This window comes from Hyperolius riggenbachi, chromosome 2 (genome assembly GCF_040937935.1).
Source record: "Hyperolius riggenbachi isolate aHypRig1 chromosome 2, aHypRig1.pri, whole genome shotgun sequence".
NCBI lineage: Eukaryota > Metazoa > Chordata > Amphibia > Anura > Hyperoliidae > Hyperolius > Hyperolius riggenbachi.
Genome location: NC_090647.1, coordinates 216302577 through 216321784, shown reverse-complemented (window position 1 = coordinate 216321784; position 19208 = coordinate 216302577). Strand labels below are relative to the sequence as shown.

General features: G+C 46.1%; 1 protein-coding gene across 9 annotated transcripts in view; it reads right to left on the bottom strand.

The window, feature by feature from the left end:
- The window catches only part of HERC2 (HECT and RLD domain containing E3 ubiquitin protein ligase 2), a 250080-nt gene extending 244133 nt beyond the window's left edge, over positions 1 to 5947 (bottom strand). For all 9 annotated transcript variants that reach the window (XM_068268132.1, XM_068268135.1, XM_068268138.1 and 6 more), the window contains exon 1: positions 5764 to 5947. The gene's annotated coding sequence lies outside the window, so the exon portion shown is untranslated. The remainder of the gene's footprint in view (positions 1 to 5763) is intronic.
- Between the last annotated feature and the right edge of the window lie 13261 nt (positions 5948 to 19208).

Here is a 19208-nt window from a genome sequence, read left to right as displayed (position 1 = left end):
TTGTTTAGGAAGCCAGACCAGCATTATCCGTCATTTTTCTCCAGGTGCCATTGGGCAGTATTTCAAAACAGTTGGCTACAGAGCTCATCACCAATCCATGAGCATTGCCTTTTCCTGCAGTCCGGGAACCCACCCTCACCCAGACATTTTAACTTTTAAATTGCAGAAAGCAAGTGCCTATATGATCAGTAAGTTACTCTCCTCACTCAGCCCCTGTGACTCTTTACTTAAGCTCTGCCCTCTGCCATTCAGCATTGTTGTGGTCATGATGTTACATCACAGCAAGGCTGAATGTCCAAGGAGTTGAACTTACCTAAGGCTTCTAATGGTTCCCCACAGACATCCTGTGCCCACACCGCCAGTCACCAATGCTCCGGTCCCCACCTCCGGTTCACTTCCGGAATTCATGACTTTAAAGTCGCAAAACCACTGCGCCCATTGCAGACGTGTCCTCACTCCCGCTGACGTCAACGGGCCTGTACTGCACAGGCGCAGTATGCTACCGGTGAAGTCAGTGGGAGTGAGGACACAGCGAGCAGCCACAGTAACATTCGTCTAGTTCAGAGGTTCCCAACCGGTGTGCCGCGACACATTTATGTGTCGCGGCAGCACCAGCTATGTGTCGCCGCTCTCTGCTCCCCCTGCTCGTCTGGGCTCTCCCCTCCATAACATTGCGGCGGTGGCTGGCAGCGGCGGCGGCGGTGGGCGGGACTTACCTCCTCCAGTGTACCGGCGAGTGGACGCTGTGCGTGCGTGCTTGCAGCTAGTCTGGTCTTCACTAGACCAGACTAGCTGCACGCATAGGCACAGCGTCCACTCGCCGAAACACTGGAGGAGGTAAGTCCCGCCCACCGCCGTTGCTGCCAGCCACCGCCGCCGCAATGTTATGGAGGGGAGAGCCAGGGAGAGGAGCCCCAAGGTGAGGGAAGTGGGGGGGGGGAAAACGTCCGCCCTTCCCCGCTGCTCTACCCAATGCTCCTCTCTGCTGCGCTGCTCCGCTCCAGCTGGGGGGCCACTATACACCTGGCTGCATATACTGGGGCCACTATACACCTGGCTGCATGTACTGGGGCCACTATACACCTGGCTGCATGTACTGGGGCCACTATACACCTGGCTGCATGTACTGGGGCCACTATACACCTGGCTGCATGTACTGGGGCCACTATACACCTGGCTGCATGTACTGGGGCCACTATACACCTGGCTGCATGTACTGGGGCCACTATACACCTGGCTGCATGTACTGGGGCCACTATACACCTGGCTGCATGTACTGGGGCCACTATACACCTGGCTGCATGTACTGGGGCCACTATACACCTGGCTGCATGTACTGGGGCCACTATACACCTGGCTGCATGTACTGGGGCCACTATACACCTGGCTGCATGTACTGGAGCCACTATACACCTGGCTGCATATGCTGGGGCCACTATACACCTGGCTGCATATACTGGGGCCACTATACACCTGGCTGCATATACTGGGGCCACTATACACCTGGCTGCATATACTGGGGCCACTATACACCTGGCTGCATATACTGGGGCCACTATACACCTGGGTACATATACTGGGGCCACTATACACCTGGGTACATATACTGGGGCCACTATACACCTGGGTACATATACTGGGGCCACTATACACCTGAGCACCCCTCATTGTGCCTGCAGCATCATCAGATTGTTACTGAGCCCCTCATTGTGCCTGCAGCATCATCAGATTGTTACTGAGCCCCTCATTGTGCCTGCAGCATCAGAAGATTGTTACTGAGCCCCTCATTGTGCCTGCTGCATCATCAGATTGTTACTGAGCCCCTCATTGTGCCTGCAGCATCAGAAGATTGTTACTGAGCCCCTCATTGTGCCTGCGGCATCAGCAGATTGTTACTGAGCCCCTCATTGTGCCTGCTGCATCAGCAGATTGTTACTGAGCCCCTCAGTGTGCCTGCAGCATCAGCAGATTGTTACTGAGCCCCTCATTGTGCCTGCAGCATCAGCAGATTGTTACTGAGCCGCTCATTGTGCCTGCAGCATCAGCAGATTTTCTGAGCCCCTCACTGTGCCTGCAGCATCAGAAGATTGTTACTGAGCCCCTCATTGTGCCTGCAGCATCAGAAGATTGTTACTGAGCCCCTCATTGTGCCTGCAGCATCATCAGATTGTTACTGAGCCCCTCATTGTGCCTGCAGCATCAGAAGATTGTTACTGAGCCCCTCATTGTGCCTGCAGCATCAGAAGATTGTTACTGAGCCCCTCATTGTGCCTGCAGCATCAGCAGATTGTTACTGAGCCCCTCAGTGTGCCTGCAGCATCAGCAGATTGTTACTGAGCCCCTCAGTGTGCCTGCAGCATCAGCATATTGTTACTGAGCCCCTCAGTGTGCCTGCAGCATCAGCATATTGTTACTGAGCCTCTCATTGTGCCTGCAGCATCAGCAGATTGTTACTGAGCCCCTCACTGTGTCTGCAGCATCAGCAGATTGTTACTGAGCCCCTCACTGTGCCTGCAGCATCAGCAGATTGTTACTGAATCTTTTCTATCATACGGGACGTGTCATGTATATCTGAATGTTTGGCATGATGTGACGTGTCACGGATATCTGAATGTTTGTCGTGATGTGTCACGACCTGGAAAAGGTTGGGAACCACTGGTCTAGTTAGACGAATGATTGGACGGTGACCCGCGGCGGGGAACGGAGGATTCTAAAGTGACGGTGTGGGACAGGATATCTGCAGGGGGCCGTTAGAAGCCCCAGGTAAGTGACAATTTGTTTTTACAGACCAACACAGAACCCCTTTAAGCCTGGTACATATATTCCATCTTAATTAGCAAATGCTTGGCCAATTTTACCACCTCCATGTAGTATAAGGCCTCGTTCACATCTGCTGCGCTGAAAAACGTGTGAAAGCGCGTGGTAAAAAACGCATGCGCTTGTGCGCGCTTTAGTGCGCGTTTCTGTGCACTGCGCTTCTTTAAAGCACGTTTTGCTTGTTGTACCAGCAGCAGTTGTCAATAAAACTTTGTTTTTGTATGTAAATGTATTTTTTTCTCCAATTAGGGGTAAAAAACGCATGCGCTTCTATGCGCTTGTACGCGCTAAAATAGCGCACCCATTCACTTGCATTGATGTGCGCTTTCCAGCTCAACGCACAGAAATGCATGCAACCCTACATTTCTGTAACGCTGCTCAGCGCAGCGCATAGATGTGAACCAGCTACATTTAGTTACATGGGAAAGTAAATACCACTAGATCCACTGAGAAACAGCCTTATCAGTCTGCCGACAGCGTGTGCACACGTGCTACTGACAGATGAACGTCCACCCAGCGAGAGCGTCTGACGGACCAGACGTTGGCAGCAGTAGTGCATATGTATGCACTTTTAGGCTTTGTTCTCATTTAAAATCGAAATCGCCAGCGATTTTCAATTTTTTTGCACGTCCTTTTTTTCCCCCTCCCGGCCACTCCACTGCGCGCTACAATTTTGTACAAAGCACTTTGTAAACTTTTTGCAATGCAATTCCGTTTTCTCACTTCCTAACGTCAGTCAGGAAGTGAACTCTTTCACCTAGAAATGAATACATGCAATGTATTTATTAATAAAAGCGCAAACACAATCGCCGGCTAAAGCGATTTGTGAGCATTTTGTGTTTTTCCTATATCATTGTAGTAAAATCACCCCTAAAATTTTACATACAGCCATTTGCTAAGCGGAAGGTGGACGAAACGCACTGATATGAACTATCCCACAAGAATTAATTGCACTAGAGATTTCAGGGTGTTTAAAAAAAAAAAAAAAATTGACAGCGCTCAAAAAAAAAAAAAAAAAAAAAATGCCCTAGGTGAGAACAAGACCTTAACTCTGGTGTTTTGGAATTTGCTATACAGTTTTATAATCATGTTACACTTGTCACTGCAATTACTATGTCTACTAATACTATATTATGTATCAACGTCAATATTTTGAGTATACTATTGTCTGAATTATTATGTACCCCATGTTTGTTTCTTACTCTGTAAAGTGCGCAAAAGGTGGATCAGCGCAACACCAGGCCGCCTCCGAATGGCCTCCATCAGAGATGCGCTGAGCCCCCCCAGGAACTACAAACGCACCTTGAACCCAAACAGAAGCTCTGCATATACACCAAAAGCATGGCTGTTAAGTGGGAGCAGCTGACCAAAAACGAATTACATTAGTACATAGCAAAGAAATGAGCAGCGCTACTTAAAAACAGACTAGTGCCTACCTGCAAAAGAGTGCAAGCCCCACTTGTGGGGTCGAATACACACCGAGCATACACATGACCTGTCTACCACTAGAGGAGGATGTTGGTTTCCATTAACAACTTGCATGCAACCTATTAAGTACTCGTCCCTCCCACTGCGAAAAAGTCAATCCTCCATGGGAGGATGTTTTTAAGTAGCGCTGCTACTTTTGCGCAATTTTCAATTTTATTTAATTAGCCACACCCAGGCTATGCATAGGTTAGGATTTAGTTAGTGTTAGGCCCCTCCCATGGAGGATTGACTTCTTCGCAGTGGGAGGGACGAGTACTTAATAGGTTGCATGCAAGCTGTTAATGGAAACCAACATCCTCCTCTAGTGGTAGACAGGTCATGTGTATGCTCGGTGTATATTCGACCCCACAAGTGGGGCTTGCACTCTTTTGCAGGTAGGCATTACTCTGTAAAGTGCCACGGAATTTGCTGGAACTTTATAAATGAATGATAATGCTAATTGCTCCTGACAGCTTAAAATAACCACAAATATTATGCATTTCCATAGTGCTGACATTTGACATTTTGTGCAAAATCCATTGTCATGGCCCTTTACAGGAGTTCTCGACCTCATGTTCCTACTACCATCGGCCAATTATTTTTTTTTATTAAAGTCAATTCATCAGTATATTTTTCAGATGTGAGAGGAATCCAGGATATGAAAATTTAGCGATGTAACAAAGCATGCAACATGAAACAGGAAAAAAAAACAAAAAACACAACCACCACTAAGATCCATGACATCTATGTACAGGATCATTTGAAATCATAAAATTGTGTGCAGAAAGTAGGATGACAAAACAAATGTTGATCCGTTTTTACATACTTCACTTCTGATCACCCTTGGGCAAAGTTCAGCAAATAGAGTCTTTAAAAGATCAAGCCATACATGCCTAATTACTAATTATGTATCTTGTACATTAGTGTACAGTACACCATTGTCTGTATTATGTACCCCATGTTTGTTTCTTACTTTGCACAGCACCACGGAATGGGTTGGTGCTTTATAAATAAATAATAATAATGCCTATCAACAAAATGTATAAAACTTTTCTCTACTAAGTGACCTCCCAAAAAAGGGGTGCCCATACGACCTTTTGGCTATTATCATAGTAGAGCTAAACCATACATAATCAATCACTTGTATTTGACAAAGGGGCCCTTGAAGGTGTGCGCTGCTCATATACTGTAATAAGCAATGTTTAGCAGATATGAATAGTAATAACAAGCTTCCATCTGCACACAGACCACATGAAAAGCAGTGGTGAAGGATTCTGGCAACATGCACGTACACCTGATGATCACTAGTAGTAGCCTATGTATCTGCAGCGAAGAAGAATCACATACAGATGATGATGACACACAGGGAACAACACTGATGGTGGTGAGCACTGAGGAGCAGCCCATCACAACATAGGGCCAAAAGCGGTACCTGTACTATATGTGCAATTCACTCCCCTGTCGGCCACCGTAACTCACCTGCTGGGACTATGCAGGGGCCCCTATGCAAAGGGATCACCTCCCAGAGGGTCACATCCACAGGATGCCACCGCAGCTACCTACTTCACCCGAGAGGATCAAGCACCGCTATTGGTAACACAGGAAGAACAAGACGCTGCCAACAGCAGCATAGCCTATCGGAGATAAGGATAGAAGCAGGACCACCAATAACGGAGAGGCAGGGGCGGGACATCCTCCCAAAGCTGCAAAGGGGATGTCCCGCCTCCGCCTCTCGGAGTCAGTAGCTGGTCGCGGTCACGTGACATGCTGCCAAGAAGGAAGACTCACGTGATGCAATGAGCAGTGGAAACGATGGTGGTGGGGTGTAAACAGTTCACCCCAACATATACTGACAGCGCTATAGAGCAATGTGGGGACAGCTACAATCATCATACTAGCAAAGGAACTATACTGCTGCTTGTCTACTGTTTAGCTTCCTCGCCGCATGATTTATGACAATTTATACAGCTGTTACTAGTGACAAGCATCCACGCATAGCAATATATATACTACTCTTATCTTACTTACAAACAACCTCCTGTGTGCAAGTAAGGATCCTCGTGTACTAATATTTGCTAGCCTAGCAAATATTAGTACAGGAGGACCCTTGCAAACAGGTTTTATTCCTGGAGGCTGTAGTTAGGGTTGCCAGGTGTCCGGTTTTAGACCGGACAGTCCGGTTTTTGGCCGCTGTGTCCTGTCCAAAAAGGCATGTTAAACCGGACAATTAAGATGTCCGGTTTTATGCCTTTTGCCACTTGCCGCCAGTAACTCCGAAACATCCGTTCATCAGCCGTTTCGGAGTCACAGAGATCATTCTGCCCGATTAGCAATAGGGATTCGGGAAGCACTACTGTGGATATGGCACCGCCCCTGTTTGTCATCACATCACAATACTGAGATCCGCCTCCAACATGGCAGCCTGTACGGCTCCGAAGTTGCGACATGGTGATGTACGACATGCCGCGCTAATTTGTGTGCGCATGCGCAGTGTCTGTAGTGAGGCTGTCTCCTGATGGTGGGAGCGGGGTTTTCCTGCAGTTTGTAATTCGGCAAAACTGTGCAGGACTCGTCACCAGCAGTATGGCGTTCAACTTCGGATCTGCTACAGGGGCCAGCACTAACAGGTAGGAAGATAGTGAGAGATGGGGACACAAAGCTCGGGGGGGTGTTGTATAGAAGCAGCACGCTGTCACACATCATGCTTGTCAAACCTTATGTTACTGCTGTCTCTCAACACGATTACAGCAATTGAAATACAGTTTTGGGTAACAGGCCCGCCACCCGTCCGCCAGCGCTGCGCGACCGCTGATTCGCTGCCTGGCTGTCAGTCAAAGGCACAGCCAGCCAGCTTACGCGGCGTAAGTTACGCCAGCTTAAGTACCGCCCCGAGCCCGCGCTTCCCGACGTTGCTACGTGTAATGCTTGTGCATTTACTGGTGAAAAGCGGTCTCTTATTATGTGCATTTACTGGTGAAAAGTGGTCTCTTATGGTCTCTTATGTGCATGTGAATACCTCATCCTACTAATTACTGAATGTGAGAGAGCCTAAGCGCTTTGAGTCCTATGGGAGAAAAGCGCTATAGAAATGTTATTGTATTATTGTATTGTATGTACTGGTGAGGACAGTTAGTGACATGGCTATGTACTCTGTAATGTGCTGCAGAAGATGTCAGTGCGATATAAATACTGTAAAAAACATTTTTTAAAAAGCCCATTGCTTAGCCCCACTCTACATAAAAGTGCGCTTCTGACTCCGCCCCTAACTCCACCCCCTGTCCGGTTTTCTCCATCAGCCGACCTGGCAACCCTAGCTGTAGTGTACATATTGCCAGGCCCGGATTTACCTCAGCAGGTGCTTATAGGCACAGTCTGTACAGATGTGCTGGCAACCTAGACTTCGCCCTCCATGAACCTACAAGTGTGCTGGCTGTCTTAGCTGTCACTTCTCCCTTAGTTCACTTGTCCATCATAGTTAGCTACAAGTGCCCCTTACCGTGTTTCCCTGAAAATAACAGTCTGATATTAATTTTTCTTCCAAAATATGTGCTAGGGCTTATTTTCAGGAAGGTCTTATATTTTGTGGGGGTAGCCAGTAGGGCTGAGCTCTCGGATTCCGAATTTCGAGTTTGCCATCGGAATTTGGCAGTTCCGAGTAAGCTCTCGAAACCCGAAAATTCGGCAATTCCGAGTACCGAATTCGCGTTTACATTGAAGTCAATAGTGCTAAATTCCATGGTTAATTGTAAAGCCCCCTTACATGCTATCATCACCAAATTTGGCTGTATGTTAAGCAGATGAGTAGGAACATGGTTAAAAAAAATTGTGAAAAGACCTTATAGTTTTTGAAAAAATCGATTTTAAAGTTTCATAGGAAAAATGTTTTTTAAACTGTGTAAAATAACACTGCTGCAGAACAGGTTACTGCATTCCGAGTTCTGTATACATATTGTATACCTTTCATGAAAACAGACAGCGTGGGGTCCCCCCTCCCAAGCCTCCTTAACCCCTTGTCCCTGATGCAGGCTGGGATAGCCAGAATGCGGAGTCCCGGCCACGTGGGGCTTTGCACCGTGAGCTATACCAGCCCGCATGGTCCATGGTATGGGGGGGCTCTGGAGGAGAGGGGCGGCCAACCTTCCCCTCTCCCCCAGAGCCCTTGTCCAATCCATGGACAAGGGGCTCTTCCCCACCTCCGGTGCCCCAGGAGGAGGTGGGGGCCGCCGACGTCCTGGGGGGTTCATGGTGCCATCCGGGGTTCCCTTTTAACAAGCGGACCCCGGAAGCCGCCCCCTCCCCAGGAGAAATCAGTATAGGGGTACACGGTACCCCTTACCCATTTCAGCAGAGTTAAAAAAAGAAATAAAAACACGACAACGAAAAAAGTCCTTTATTGTTCTAAATTAACCAGGGATACTTACCTTGGGATAATCTCACGCCAGTAACCTCAGGAGTGGTCCCACGCCAGTATCCTCTTATGACATCCCACCTCCCTCCCACACTGACGAACTACCACCACTGAATGGTCACAGTCAGCCTCTGCATCTGTATAGCAGAGGCTGAGAACACGAAAATTTTGCCTTTAAAACAAGAAATTTCGGCAAACAGTGATGCAATCAAAATGGCCACTGGGAAATCCCCGATCGCTGGAGGCCACACTAGAGTGGCGAAACCAGTGATTTTTCACATAGATGGTGGGTCCAGGTGACCAGAGCAGGAGGTTCCCTAATCCCCTGGACCCACCCATTCATGTGAAATAACGCGTATTCTGACACTCTGAGGTGGCCTCCGGGGAACGGGAATTCCCCAGCAGCCATTTTGTTTATGACACTGTTTGCCGAAAATTCTTGTTTTAGCAAACAATTTTCGTGTTTCTAGCTTATGCAATACAGATTGCAGAGGCTGTCTACAGCCATTCATCCCCAGGAGTTCTGCAGGATCGGCAGGTGCGCGGGACCTCCTAAGAGGATAGAGGGGGGCACAGCGCAGGAAGGTGGGAAAGTGGGCACAGAGCGGCAGGGAGGGGGGAAGCCTCCCCTCCCTCACCTAGGGCCCCCCCTTGCGCACTCCCTATCACCTCCAGAATTCCAGCCAGCCAGCGGAACGGCTTACCGAGAGCGATAGCTCTGTGTGCCGCTGGTCTGGTATTCTGCACTGACACTGTCCAATCACGCTCTCGCAGTACTTCCTGTGAGAGCGTAATTGGACAATGCAATGCAGGAGACCAGACCAGCAGCGGCACACAGAGCTCTTCTCTCGGTAAGTGATTCCCGCTCGCTGACGCTGCTGGCTGCAATTTTGGAGGGGGAGCACGGAAGGGGGACCCTAGGTGAGGGAGGGGGGAAGGCTTCCACTCCTCCCCGCCACTCTGTGCCCACTGCCCCCCCTTCCAGCATGGGGGCCCCCACTAACTGGTGACCTGCCTACCTAAACTGGGGACACCTATAGACCTGGGTATATCTATACTGGGGACACCTATATACCTGCCTACCTAAACTTGGAAACCTAGCAGCGAGCGGGAGTCACTTACCGAGAGAAGAGCTCTGTGTGCCGCTGCTGGTCTGGTCTCCTGCATTGCATTGTCCAATGATTGGACAGTGTCAGTGCAGAATACCAGACCAGCGGCACACAGAGTTATCGCTCTCGGTAAGCCGTTCCGCTGGCTGGCTGGAATTCTGGAGGTGGGGGGGAGTGCGCAAGGGGGGGTCCTAGGTGAGGGAGGGGAGGCTTCCCCCTCTCCCCGCCGCTCTGTGCCCACTTTCCCACCTTCCTGCGCTGTGCCCCCCTCTATCCTCTTAGGAGGTCCCGCGCACCTGCCGATCCTGCAGAACTCCTGGGGATGAATGGCTGTAGACAGCCTCTGCAATCTGTATTGCATAAGCTAGAAACACGAAAATTGTTTGCTAAAACAAGAATTTTCGGCAAACAGTGTCATAAACCAAAATGGCTGCTGGGGAATTCCCGTTCCCCGGAGGCCACCTCAGAGTGTCAGAATACGCGTTATTTCACATGAATGGGTGGGTCCAGGGGATCAGGGCACCTCCTGCTCTGGTCACCTGGACCCACCATCTATGTGAAAAATCACTGGTTTCGCCACTCTAGTGTGGCCTCCAGCGATCGGGGATTTCCCAGTGGCCATTTTGATTGCATCACTGTTTGCCGAAATTTCTTGTTTTAACCACTTGCCGACCGCACGCTTATACCGTGCGTCGGCAAAGTGGCAGCTGCAGGACCAGCGACGCAGTACTGCGTCGCCAGCTGCAGGCTGATTAATCAGGAAGCAGCCGCTCGTGCGAGCGGCTGCTTCCTGTCAAATCACGGCGGGGGGCTCCGTGAATAGCCTGCGGGCCGCCGATGGCGGCTCGCAAGCTAAATGTAAACACAAGCGGAAATAATCCGCTTTGTTTACATTTGTACGGCGCTGCTGCGCAGCAGCGCCGTAAGGCAGATCGGCGATCCCCGGCCAATCAGCGGCCGGGGATCGCCGCCATGTGACAGGGGACGTCCTGTCACTGGCTGCACAGGACGGATAGCGTCCTGTGCAGCCCAGATCTCCCGGGGGAGAAGGTAGGAGAGGGAGGGGGGAGAATGTCGCCGCGGAGGGGGGCTTTGAGGTGCCCCCCCCGCAAAATGCCTGCAAGTAGGAGCGATCAGACCCCCCCTGCACATCATCCCCATAGGGGGGAAAAAAGGGGGGCGATCTGATCGCTCTGTGTGGCCGCGGATCTGTGCTGGGGGCTGCAGAGCCCACCCAGCACAGATCCAAACAAACAGCGCTGGTCCTTAAGGGGGGGTAAAGGGTGGGTCCTCAAGTGGTTAAAGGCAAAATTTTCGTGTTCTCAGCCTCTGCTATACAGATGCAGAGGCTGACTGTGACCATTCAGTGGTGGTAGTTCGTCAGTGTGGGAGGGAGGTGGGATGTCATAAGAGGATACTGCCGTGGGACCACTCCTGAGGTTACTGGCGTGAGATTATCGCAAGGTAAGTATCCCTGGTTAATTTAGAACAATAATGAACCCCATGGACGTCGGCGGCCCCCACCTCCTCCTGGGGCACCGGAGGTGGGGAAGAGCCCCTTGTCCATGGATTGGACAAGGGCTCTAAAGGAGAGGGGGAGGTTGGCCGCCCCTCTCCTCCAGAGCCACCCCATACCATGGACCATGCGGGCTGGTATAGCTCAGGGTTGTCGAGATTTCCATATGGCGGGATATCATTTTTCCAATAAACTGAACTGTGTATGATCAGATACACATAGACCTAATAATTTCCTTTCCTTAGGTTACAGAAGACAAAGACTTCTTAATGTAGGGTGATTATAGGTTAACATATACATTGATCATTGAGAAAGGCAGAGCATATTTTAATATGGCGATGTAATATTGCCATGCAAGGCTGACTTGTATGTGTCTCTAAAGGAAGGTCAGATGTTGAACAACAGGCAGTCAGCTGATGTGCTATTTGCAATGGGTAATCCCATTCACCTTACTGGGAACAATGATATCAGACCATTCTTTGTTTTAGGTCAAAACACTTGACAAGATAGCAAACAAGAGGAGTCTGAGTGACAATAGTGTGTTTAAAAATGGACTAATATCTGTATACAATGGCTCAAACCTGGCTACATTGAATGTGAAACCAAAACCCATGCAAGGTTTCTATGCAATATTTGTGTTTCCAAAGTCCAGACACAAACACAAGGCTTAGGAAATACCTTTATTTTTCTTATAGCTGGGCAAACCAGTAACAATATGAAAATGTTATTGAAAATGTATACGTGTTAATATAAAGATTCCCTGAATGAATATATCCAGAATGGTATAGAAATGTTATATGGTTACCAGTGTTGTATATTAAACAATAATGTTAGAGATATAAAACCATGCTAACAAAAACAATGTTTTATATAAGGAGGTCCATGGTGGTTTTCAATATGCCACTATGATTTTGGATAAAATCCAATCTATCTTAAATATGGTAGAAAAGGTCACTGTATCCTGAATAATAACCAGTGATCCCATCCAGATCAGCTATCCATAAGATATGAAATGTTTATAACATTGATTTATTCACTGTTGGGGTATAATAAAACATGATTTTTGTCTTTAGTTTGCCAAATATCCCAGTAAGTCTGTGATTAGTTAGCCAACAGCACCTACAAAGGGTGAAAGCCAGTATTACACTTGGGTTAAAGATTAGTCACAGGAAGCTCCCATTGATCACTCCCACTGCCCAGTGATAGGCTAGAAGATTTAATCTCCTGGGCAGGACCATAGGTAGTGAGGGGAATAAGATGAGAGGGGTCATTCAATGAGGAGGATCAGACCATCAGGAGATCTGAGCAGACCAGGACATAGAGGATTCATGCCATCTGAACACAGCCACGCCTAAAAGGAACACGCCCAGAGGCCATCTTGGTGACTATATTTGAAACCAGTTCTGATTTTTCTTTTTAAGCATATGGCTTATCACAGCACAAATATCTGAACGTTTGATTTATTGACCATTGTCTTTCTTAAGTTTATAGTCATTTATAGCCAAAGGGAGTGCGTTCTTCCAGTGCACAGGAATTACTCATTCCGCATATTTGATAAAACCCATTCAGTGGGTATATTTTTCTTTAGATTAACACAATCAATCGTTCAAGAATCGCTGACTGTGAATGCCATAACTTGTTTTGGATAAAAGCGCTAGATATTTCAAGCTACCTCCTCTAGATATTTTGATACTTTGCCGCAGCATGTGCAAGCCACACCTAGCCAAATTTAGGACGACTCAATAGATATCTTATTCCAAAATTATATGTATTTTACCCGCTTGCTCTGTGTAGTATCACAGGCCAGCGGAGGTTAAAGTGTAGACAGAGGGAAAATTCCTGTCATTTATAGTTGATTGCATAGCGATTGTGGGGCATCGCCCAGTCGTCAGATCCACTGAGTCATCCTAAATTTGTTATATTGAATGGTATAGCTGACATCAGCCAGTTTATTTTGGATAGCGCATTTTTGATTTTGGACTGCGCAATTTTGATTTTTGATAGCCACCATTTTGTTTTTGATAGCCACCATTTTGTTTTTGATAGCCACCATTTTGTTTTTGATAGCAGCCATTTTGATTTTGATAACAGCCATTTTGTTGTCGTTCAATTCATCCATTTTGTCTCCAGAGACCCTGTGGTAAATTGAGTAACAGGGCCGACGGCCATATTTGATGAGTCATAACTCCGCACTGTATTTGAGTTGACTGCTAATTGGTTTAAGCCTTTTGTATTGGTGAATAAGTATAATAACCTTTTGATGTTTTACTGAAATTATTATCCAGCTCATTGCTTATTATAAGAATGACCTTATGAGTTTTGTTTTATATCAAAAGTGCAATATTATATTGTTTTGATATTGTAATATTTATTCGATATTAAATTGATATTTTTATAAATTGGTCCACATTTATTTGCATGTTTAAACCAGTACTGTAAAACCTCGGAAAACAAGCTCACACAGTTAGGCGTATGTTTGTATTTTAGCTCCTCCTATTTTCCCAGGAGCGTTACATTTACATTTTTGATTTTATATTTATTTTTAAACAAGTTATACAAACATTGACAAAACGCCCGACATAAGAATTGGAGGCCCTAGTGAGATCCGTTTACTTTCCATTACTGGTTTAAACAGTGTAGAAACGTTTTATTGAGCTGGTTTTATTGCATTGGCTATTGAATCATGAGTGCTACAGGTAGTGATTCAGAACTGCATTTGGAACAGACGTTCCGAAAAATTGTGGAATTTATATTTATACAACTGAAATATAATGAGGAAGTAGATGAATGGATAAGCGGAATGAGGAAAAGTATAAAACAGGAAGCTGATCATATATTTCAATCTAAGGGTCTGGTGGATCATTATCTTTCATGTATGACCACAATAACCTCGGATTCCGAACTGAAGAAGAGGTTGTTAGGCGCCCTACCCTCTGTTCTATATGGGTTATTAGAGGTAGATATCCTTGCACAGTCTAGAAAAAAAGAGATTGTACAGTTGAGATCCCAATTGCAAGGAACAGAGGGAGACGTCCAATCATTGAACTCCCAGTTACGGGATGTGGAATCAGATCTTCAAATTATAAGGGCTGATAGAGACCAATTAATGATTGATATTTCAGACAGGGAGGTAGCGATCAAAAGTCTGGAAAGAGACGCCGAACGGAATCGTGAAGCGCATCGCAGACTTAAACAGGATTTTGAAGAACTACAACAGCAGTACTTCAAAATCCAACAGGCAGGTAGACTCGATAGATCATCCAGCCCTTGCCCGCCAATACTCACTCCATATGACCTAAAATGGCAAGGCATGTTGGATCGTATGGAGACGGTATGTAAGACTATGAATACCATAATCGATGACAGTACAAGGGTCCCTAAAGATCAACATTTGGATTCCTCTCCAGAGAGAGATATGCAAATGAGGGCCCCTAGGCATGATGATTCCCATAAAGGTCACGACTCCCTTGCTGATATTGATTCAGATGAATTGGAGGCTGATGAGAGAAAGCGAGAATCCAGCCCTATCCCAAGAAGGGGGAAAGGTACGTATAGGGGGGAGTCAAATAGGGGAAATAATCAGTACCCCCAAGAAAAACAGAGCTCGGCCAGCATCATAAAATTCTTAAACACCGCTGTGCCAAAGTTCACTAAAAAGGGTTCAGCGCAAATAGCATCCCACATGGAGTTGTATGAATCCACTATGGACTCTTTAAATCTGTCTGAAGCAGACAAAATCAGATTTCTCCCATGGGTTTTTGATGACAGATACCGCCACCATTTCACCTCATTTAAGGAGCGAGGTATCATTAGATGGCAAGCAGTTTCACACGAAGTGAAGCTGGAGTTTGGGCCGTATCGCACTATCTCAGAAGCAAAACGAGATGTGTATCGACTTACTTGTCGACCCGATCAGAGCCCCCGAGAATTCCTTTCTGTGCTAAAAAACTCTTACAGTTTGGCATATCGGAATCCTAACTGGGAGTCTCTTGATTTTAAACAGGCATATTACGATGCATTGCCTACCCAAATAAAGTTAAGCATGGCCAATGAGTTAGACTTCGGAAACTCCCTAGAGAAAATGGTTACCTCAGCGACACTGCTGTTCAACATCAGTGGGAGTTCCAACGTAAGTGGGAGGAACAACAGAAAGTACCCAGAGCACAGAGTAGAAGAAACCAAAGTGAAAGCGGACCTAAACCTTGAATCCCAACAGAAGAAAATACCTCCTGCAAAAGTACCTATCCAGCAGGGCCAAAGACAGCAACAAAACCCTAATCAAAACAGACCACAAAATCCTAAAGGGTCAGATAGGGATAGCTCAGGTTCTGAGAACCAGGTCTACCGTCCTCGGTTCAATCGCAGGTATCAAGGATACCAGGGTTACCAAGGAAACCAGGGTAGTCAAAGGTATAGAGGTTACCAGGGATATAGAGAACCCCAGGGGTACAGACGTCCCCAAAGATATAGACAATGGGATAACCGACCCAGGCAGCAGTGGGAAAGGAGACAGCACCCACCTAATTCACCTAGGGGTAGATCACCACCTAACTCACCTAGGAGTGGATCACCCGCAGGGAACAGATATGATCCCAGGAACCAGAACCCTCGCCGACCTAATAGGTTTGATCAGCTTGTTGATCAAGTGAACAAATTGAGTGACATGATGGGTAAGTTGGCTCAGGGATCTGCAGGAAGACAGCATGAGGATTTTTTAGCTGGGGAGGCAGGGCCCAGCTCTGCCAATTAAAGGAAACCGAGACAAATCACTATACGGAAATGGATATGGCAATACTAAATACGAGTAATGAAAATGACTTGCAATGTATCGACCTACCCCAGGTCAAGGAAGGGAAGTCTAATGTTCTTGATATTCCACCACAAATGGGTGATATTATGTCATTTGAGCCAGAGCGTGAAGTACCCTCTGTTCAGATTGTCCCAGTGGTAGAATCCATGGGAACCCAAATGCCTTGCAGGCAGAATCAGGAGGAACAAGTTCCTAATACCCTGGCACTGCAGAGAAATCATTCTCTGAAGCAAAAAATGGAAAAACATTCCAATTTTCTTTGCAATCTTGAACAGGTAGATGGCCGGTATTTTATCGATACCCATCTACAAGATGGATGTATCGGACCGATCCCAGGTTTACTGGATACCGGTTCCCAGGTTACTATTCTGTCTTTTAACTATTACCAGCAGATCTTGGATTCATCACAAAGGAAGCCAAGATTAAAAGCCTTTGACGGTGCGCTGATAAGCGTTGGTGGTAATAGTTTACAAGTAAAAGGCACATCCTGGCTGACATATAAGATCGGTAAAAAGATCATTAAACATCCAACTTTGATTGTTGATCTTCCATATGATAGATTGATCATTGGAATTGATCTGCTCAAACGACTAAATTCCATAATTGACTTCATAAATGAAGCAATATGGGCTCAAGTCAATACTCCAATTGATTTTGAGCGCTCCAGCCATGCACAATTGCAACGCAGCTGCCATATGATTGAGGAAAGGCCTAACTCTGTTGAAATCCATTTCCGGAACAGTCAGATACCAGAAGTCACGATCCTGAAAAACGGTAAACCCGAGGAAAATGCTAACACTGCTTTTCACATCATAAATATCCGAAAGGATAAGATTGAAAAGATAGTCCTTGAAGAGGATGTGTTAACTATTTCCTTTAAAGGGGGAAACCAGGAAGTGGCAGGCATAACCAGCCATACACAAGCATTGGTTGAAATCAAGAAAATCAATGATACTGTGCTGGTTCCCGTGCAGGTAGATGATATTGCTCGGGTAAAATATGCCAAGTTGGACCTCAAATCTGAGGCCAGCTACATAGGCCTAGGACTGCTGAAGCAGGTTACAGACCCTCAGGTCATCAAATTTATTTCCACACAGGAATGGATACACGATCTGGATAACGATAACCAGAGTCATAATGTGATTGCAAAATGCATTTTATCTGTGTCTCTAGGAAACAAATCTACAAAACATGTCTTCAGTGTGTTAAAGGAACCACAGTACCAAATGTACTTAGGAAACGACATTATTCACCGATTTGCCATACAGGTTGATCTGGTTAATAATGTTCTGTGGTCCAAATTATCCGGAAACCCAGAGGAATTCCAGGATAGAGAACAAGCCTTGAGATGGGGACAGCGAATACCATATGCAGTGGATATCACTGTCGCTGAGAAAGTAAAAATCCCTGAAGGTTGCAAATCATTTCTCTTACCCATTCGAGTAAAGAAGGGTCAAAAGATGAGAAATGCAGATGCATTGATTTGTTTATCCAATCGGATGCAACAATTGGGGTTGAAGGTAAAACCAATTCCCCTAATAAATATTCATCAGGAACCATTATATATGGTCATGCAAAACATGAGCCCTCATAGTATCACGTTACAGGAGGATACAATGATTGGCTTAGCCATTGACTCAGAATATTACACTTTTGGATTCCAAAATGAAGTCATTGGAATAATACCTGATGAATATTTGACAGAAGAACAAATAGTGGACCAACAATATTTCTCAACACCTGAAGGATTGTTCAGCATACACTCTGTTTATCCTTTCAGTCCTGAGGAAGGTACATGTCATGTCGAGGGAACATCATTGATTTTTAACCATGAGATCAATGAAAGTGAGTATCAAACACTCCAGCAGGGTAAGGATCAAGCATGTTACACCCCAAATGACTTAACTAATAGGCTTGAAGAAGCTTATGAGGTAGGTCAACCTGAGATTTTCCCAGAATTTCAGGAACGGGTGGAAGAACAGCTCTCTATATCTGATGGATGTTCTAATGAATCAGAACGACAGCAGCTAAGGCAACTATTCTGGGATTTCCAGGACATGTTTGCCAAGGACTCTTATGACTGTGGGGAAACTAACCTGCATGTTACGAGAATCCTGACTGATCCAGATGCACCCCCTGTGTTTATCAAACAATATCGACTTCCGCTAGCAGCCTACGAGTCATTATCGGAAATTGTTAAGAACCTGGAAAAGAAAGGTATTATCCGCCCAGTACACAGTTCCTTCAATCATCCAGTACTCGGAGTTCTCAAACCGAATGGTCAGTTCCGTCTATGCTCAGACTTGAGACAGTTAAACAAACGTGTCTACATGTCGGGTTGGCCTGTACCATACATTGACCAATGCTTGGCGCAAATCCAAGGGTCTAAAATATTCACAGCCCTTGACTGCGCACAAGGATATTGGACAATTAAAGTGGATGAAAGGGATCAATACAAACTAGCCTTCACATTCGGTAATAGACAATTTGCGTGGACCCGTACGCCTTTCGGATACATCAACGCAGGCCACGAATTTGCTGTGTTCATGCACAAAGCAATGCCTGATGCAGCTGAACGAGGTACCCTAACTTATGTCGATGATATCCTTATCAAAAGTACAATCTTTGAGGAACATATTTCAGAGTTGAGATATGTATTGAATCAACTAAGAGAAGCAGGTGTTAAACTTTCCTTACAGAAAGCTCAATGGTGCCGATCTAAAGTAAATTTCCTAGGACATGAAATTACTGCAGAAGGAATTAATCCACAGAAAAAGAAAGTGGAAGCAATCAAAAATACGAAGTCCCCCACAAATCTCAAGGAACTGAGATCATTCCTGGGGATGATGAATTATTCTCGCAAGTTCATAGATAACTATGCTGAGATTACAAAGCCGCTATTGCAGCTGCTAAAGAAAGGAGTACAATGGGAATGGAATGAGTGCCATGAACAAGCTGTATCTGAGCTTAAAACAAAACTCATACAGGCCCCATGCCTTGCTTATCCAGAAGGTGGTAAACCCTTCTATGTTGAAACAGGTTTTACCGACAAGAGTGTAAGTGCAGTTATTTTCCAAAAGC